We start from the raw sequence: 6,692 nt of genomic DNA on the forward strand, positions 1-6,692 counted from the left end.
ACAGAGACCATCAGGTCATCATCAATATAAAGGATATTATCTAAACATTTCCTACAGAGACCATCAGGTCATCATCAATATAAAGGATATTATCTAAACATTACCTACAGAGACCATCAGGTCATCATCAATATAAAGGATATTATCTAAACATTTCCTACAGAGACCATCAGGTCATCATCAATATAAAGGATATTATCTAAACATTTCCTACAGAGACCATCAGGTCATCATCAATATAAAGGATATTATCTAAACATTTCCTACAGAGACCATCAGGTCATCATCAATATAAAGGATATTATCTAAACATTTCCTACAGAGACCATCAGGTCATCATCAATATAAAGGATATTATCTAAACATTTCCTACAGAGACCATCAGGTCATCATCAATATAAAGGATATTATCTAAACATTTCCTACAGAGACCATCAGGTCATCATCAATATAAAGGATATTATCTAAACATTACCTACAGAGACCATCAGGTCATTCATCAATATAAAGGATATTATCTAAACATTTCCTACAGAGACCATCAGTTTGTTCAGCAATATAAAGGATCATATCTCAAGCCTGCTCTCTCTATTGAATGTTTGACGACTTAACTTCATAATAATTAGCCTAGACTTACCAGAGTCTGTCTGTCTTTCCTTCAAATCAACACATTTATCCGACTTCTAATTGTACAGAGAAATATGTGCCACAGTTTCTACAGCCATTTTGTAACTGCGTGGGCTACAAACTTATTTATAATTTCATGTGAGGAAATCACATATTTTCTGACGCTCTTGCAGAGGAAGTAGTCTATATTACAAACTTCAAAATCCTTTTTATATTAATCTCAAATACACTACAAGTTTTAAATTCCCTACATTGCAGGAAAGTTCTCATGCAAAAGGTTATACAGTTCAGATCCTGTACAGAGTTTGTCTTTGGTTTCGGGAAGGCTGAAAGATAACATTGAAATCCCCCAAGTATTGAAAACAGGATGTTAACTTAGTCACAAGGTTGCGCTAACTACAGTAGTGTTGCAAAATCCTTTACACCCCACTCTTCCCCATCAGTCTTAAGAACAAAACATGTGGTTTAATGTAGATACATTTAGATACAACAGAAACAACATGTGGTATTCTCAACTTCTCTTTTAACAGAACAGAGACATTTCAGAGGAAAGAATGGTGGGAAGTGTTATAGGAGGACGGGTTCATTTTTATGGCTGAAATGGAATAAATAAATGAATTCCATTTATTCCATTCCAGTCTTCACACTGAGCCTGTCCTCATATTGCTCCTCCACCAGCCTCCTCTGGTTTGTACGTGAAAGTATGCAGGTATTCATGTTGTTGTGGAGGCAAATTATATTTAAACAAAATACTTTTAAAAGGTACAAATGCAGCCGTAAAAATAAAATAAAATCAGATGTGAAAATGGTGCATTTCTAAGTTTTGTAGAAAAAATATGAAGTTAAAAAGTTCTATCTGATGACATCATCAAAAGTTGAATCATTTTAAAAGCAGTGATGTTTCAAACAGAATTTGATTGTCAGTGGTGTGGGGAGCAATAAAATGCCCTCTACTGGGCTAGAAACTCATTGCAGGTTTTGAAAATCACAGTTTTTAAAGAGTTTTTTTCTCATTTTTTTAAACTACAGATCATAGAAATGTGAAAGGTGCTGTTTTCAGAAATATATATACTGTTTTGGTGCTGGAGAGGATGAATATGAGGTTGAAAAGTGCAGGATTTGCCTTTTAACACTAGAATCAGTCCTGCTCCCTGCCTTTTAACACTAGAATCAGTTCTGCTCCCTGACTTTTAACACTAGAATCAGTTCTGCTCCCTGACTTTTAACACTAGAATCAGACCTGCTCCCTGACTTTTAACACTAGAATCAGACCTGCTCCCTGACTTTTAACACTAGAATCAGTCCTGCTCCCTGACTTTTAACACTAGAATCAGTCCTGCTCTCTGACTTTTAACACTAGAATCAGACCTGCTCCCTGACTTTTAACACTAGAATCAGACCTGCTCCCTGACTTTTAACACTAGAATCAGACCTGCTCCCTGACTTTTAACACTAGAATCAGTCCTGCTCCCTGACTTTTAACACTAGAATCAGTTCTGCTCCCTGACTTTTAACACTAGAATCAGTCCTGCTCTCTGACTTTTAACACTAGAATCAGTCCTGCTCCCTGACTTTTAACACTAGAATCAGACCTGCTCCCTGACTTTTAACACTAGAATCAGTTCTGCTCCCTGACTTTTAACACTAGAATCAGTCCTGCTCCCTGACTTTTAACACTAGAATCAGTCCTGCTCCCTGACTTTTAACACTAGAATCAGACCTGATCCCTGACTTTTCCTAAATGTTTGTATTTTACACTGCTCATTTGTCCGAATTTTGAAATCAAGAACAGAAAAAGAGCCTTTTGACCAGTTATTTCCCACCTACTACCTGCCCACCAAGACAATGTGCTGTTGGACCTTGGTACCCAGCCAGCCACTAATGAGTCTCCCTTTCCTCACTGAATAAATGGGCCGTAATTGTGCACCTTATATGATAATATAAGTTTTATTTAACTAGGCAAATCAGTTAAGAACAAATTCTTATTTTCAATGACGGCCTAGGAACAGTGGGTTAACTGCCTTGTTCAGGGGCAGAACGACAGATTTTTACCTTCTCAGCTCAGGGATTCAATCCAGCAACCTTTCAAGTACTGGCTCAACACTCTAACCACTAGGCTACCTGCCGCCTCTACACTCTAACCACTAGGCTACCTGCCGCCCCCTCCACTCTAACCACTAGGCTACCTGCCGCCTCTACACTCTAACCACTAGGCTACCTGCCGCCCTTCCACTCTAACCACTAGGCTACCTGCCGCCCCTCCACTCTAACCACTAGACTACCTGCCACCTCTACACTCTAACCACTAGGCTACCTGCCGCCCTCAACTCTAACCACTAGGCTACCTGCCGCCCCTCCACTCTAACCACTAGGCTACCTGCCGCCTCTACACTCTAACCACTAGGCTACCTGCCGCCTCTACACTCTAACCACTAGGCTACCTGCCGCCCCTCCAATCTAACCACTAGGCTACCTGCCGCCTCTACACTCTAACCACTAGGCTACCTGCCGCCTCTACACTCTAACCACTAGGCTACCTGCCGCCCCTCCACTCTAACCACTAGGCTACCTGCCGCCCCTCCACTCTAACCACTAGGCTACCTGCCGCCCCTCCACTCTAACCACTAGGCTACCTGCCGCCTCTACACTCTAACCACTAGGCTACCTGCCGCCTCTACACTCTAACCACTAGGCTACCTGCCGCCCCTCCACTCTAACCACTAGGCTACCTGCCGCCCCTCCACTCTAACCACTAGGCTACCTGCCGCCGCTCCACTCTAACCACTAGGCTACCTGCCGCCTCTACACTCTAACCACTAGGCTACCTGCCGCCTCTACACTCTAACCACTAGGCTACCTGCCGCCCCTCCACTCTAACCACTAGGCTACCTGCCGCCCCTCCACTCTAACCACTAGGCTACCTGCCGCCCCTCCACTCTAACCACTAGGCTACCTGCCGCCCCTACACTCTAACCACTAGGCTACCTGCCGCCTCTACACTCTAACCGCAGGCTACCTGCCGTCCCTCCACTCTAACCACTAGGCTACCTGCTGCCCCTCCACTCTAACCACTAGGCTACCTGCCGCCTCTACACTCTAACCACTAGACTACCTGCCACCCCTCCACTCTAACCACTAGGCTACCTGCCGCCTCTACACTCTAACCACTAGGCTACCTGCCTCCTCTACACTCTAACCACTAGGCTACCTGCCGCCCCTCCACTCTAACCACTAGGCTACCTGCTGCCCCTCCACTCTAACCACTAGGCTACCTGCCGTCCCTCCACTCTAACCACTAGACTACCTGCCACCTCTACACTCTAACCACTAGGCTACCTGCCGTCCCTCCACTCTAACCACTAGGCTACCTGCCGTCCCTCCACTCTAACCACTAGGCTACCTGCCGCCCCTCCACTCTAACCACTAGGCTACCTGCCGCCCCTCCACTCTAACCACTAGGCTACCTGCCACCTCTACACTCTAACCACTAGGCTACCTGCCGCCTCTACACTCTAACCACTAGGCTACCTGCCGCCCCTCCACTCTAACCACTAGACTACCTGCCGCCCCTCCACTCTAACCACTAGACTACCTGCCACCCCTCCACTCTAACCACTAGGCTACCTGCCGCCTCTACACTCTAACCACTAGGCTACCTGCCTCCTCTACACTCTAACCACTAGGCTACCTGCCGCCCCTCCACTCTAACCACTAGGCTACCTGCTGCCCCTCCACTCTAACCACTAGGCTACCTGCAGTCCCTCCACTCTAACCACTAGACTACCTGCCACCTCTACACTCTAACCACTAGGCTACCTGCCGTCCCTCCACTCTAACCACTAGGCTACCTGCCGCCTCTACACTCTAACCACTAGGCTACCTGCCGCCCCTCCACTCTAACCACTAGGCTACCTGCCGCCCCTCCACTCTAACCACTAGGCTACCTGCCGCCTCTACACTCTAACCACTAGGCTACCTGCCGCCTCTACACTCTAACCACTAGGCTACCTGCCGCCCCTCCACTCTAACCACTAGACTACCTGCCGCCCTCCACTCTAACCACTAGGCTACCTGCCGCCCCTCCACTCTAACCACTAGGCTACCTGCCGCCTCTACACTCTAACCACTAGGCTACCTGCCGCCTCTACACTCTAACCACTAGGCTACCTGCCGCCCCTCCACTCTAACCACTAGGCTACCTGCCGCCCCTCCACTCTAACCACTAGGCTACCTGCCGCCCCTCCACTCTAACCACTAGGCTACCTGCCGCCCCTCCACTCTAACCACTAGACTACCTGCCCGCCCCTACACTCTAACCACTAGGCTACCTGCCGCCTCTACACTCTAACCGCTAGGCTACCTGCCGTCCCTCCACTCTAACCACTAGGCTACCTGCCGCCCCTCCACTCTAACCACTAGGCTACCTGCCGCCTCTACACTCTAACCACTAGACTACCTGCCACCCCTCCACTCTAACCACTAGGCTACCTGCCGCCTCTACACTCTAACCACTAGGCTACCTGCCTCCTCTACACTCTAACCACTAGGCTACCTGCCGCCCCTCCACTCTAACCACTAGGCTACCTGCCGCCCTCCACTCTAACCACTAGGCTACCTGCCGCCCCTCCAATCTAACCACTAGGCTACCTGCCGCCTCTACACTCTAACCACTAGGCTACCTGCCGCCTCTACACTCTAACCACTAGGCTACCTGCCGCCCTCCACTCTAACCACTAGGCTACCTGCCGCCCCTCCACTCTAACCACTAGGCTACCTGCCACCCCTCCACTCTAACCACTAGGCTACCTGCCGTCCCTCCACTCTAACCACTAGGCTACCTGCCGCCTCTACACTCTAACCACTAGGCTACCTGCCACCCCTCCACTCTAACCACTAGGCTACCTGCCGCCCCTCCACTCTAACCACTAGGCTACCTGCCGCCTCTACACTCTAACCACTAGGCTACCTGCCGCCTCTACACTCTAACCACTAGGCTACCTGCCGCCCCTCCACTCTAACCACTAGGCTACCTGCCGCCCCTCCACTCTAACCACTAGGCTACCTGCCGCCGCTCCACTCTAACCACTAGGCTACCTGCCGCCTCTACACTCTAACCACTAGGCTACCTGCCGCCTCTACACTCTAACCACTAGGCTACCTGCCGCCCCTCCACTCTAACCACTAGACTACCTGCCGCCCCTCCACTCTAACCACTAGGCTACCTGCCGCCCCTCCACTCTAACCACTAGGCTACCTGCCGCCTCTACACTCTAACCACTAGGCTACCTGCCGCCTCTACACTCTAACCACTAGGCTACCTGCCGCCCCTCCACTCTAACCACTAGGCTACCTGCCGCCCCTCCACTCTAACCACTAGGCTACCTGCCGCCCCTCCACTCTAACCACTAGGCTACCTGCCGCCCCTCCACTCTAACCACTAGACTACCTGCCGCCCCTACACTCTAACCACTAGGCTACCTGCCGCCTCTACACTCTAACCGCTAGGCTACCTGCCGTCCCTCCACTCTAACCACTAGGCTACCTGCCGCCCCTCCACTCTAACCACTAGGCTACCTGCCGCCTCTACACTCTAACCACTAGACTACCTGCCACCCCTCCACTCTAACCACTAGGCTACCTGCCGCCTCTACACTCTAACCACTAGGCTACCTGCCTCCTCTACACTCTAACCACTAGGCTACCTGCCGCCCCTCCACTCTAACCACTAGGCTACCTGCCGCCCTCCACTCTAACCACTAGGCTACCTGCCGCCCCTCCAATCTAACCACTAGGCTACCTGCCGCCTCTACACTCTAACCACTAGGCTACCTGCCGCCTCTACACTCTAACCACTAGGCTACCTGCCGCCCCTCCACTCTAACCACTAGGCTACCTGCCGCCCCTCCACTCTAACCACTAGGCTACCTGCCACCCCTCCACTCTAACCACTAGGCTACCTGCCGTCCCTCCACTCTAACCACTAGGCTACCTGCCGCCTCTACACTCTAACCACTAGGCTACCTGCCACCCCTCCACTCTAACCACTAGGCTACCTGCCACCCCTC

This window comes from Salmo salar, chromosome ssa03 (assembly GCF_905237065.1).
Source record: "Salmo salar chromosome ssa03, Ssal_v3.1, whole genome shotgun sequence".
In the NCBI taxonomy this organism is placed as follows: domain Eukaryota; kingdom Metazoa; phylum Chordata; class Actinopteri; order Salmoniformes; family Salmonidae; genus Salmo; species Salmo salar.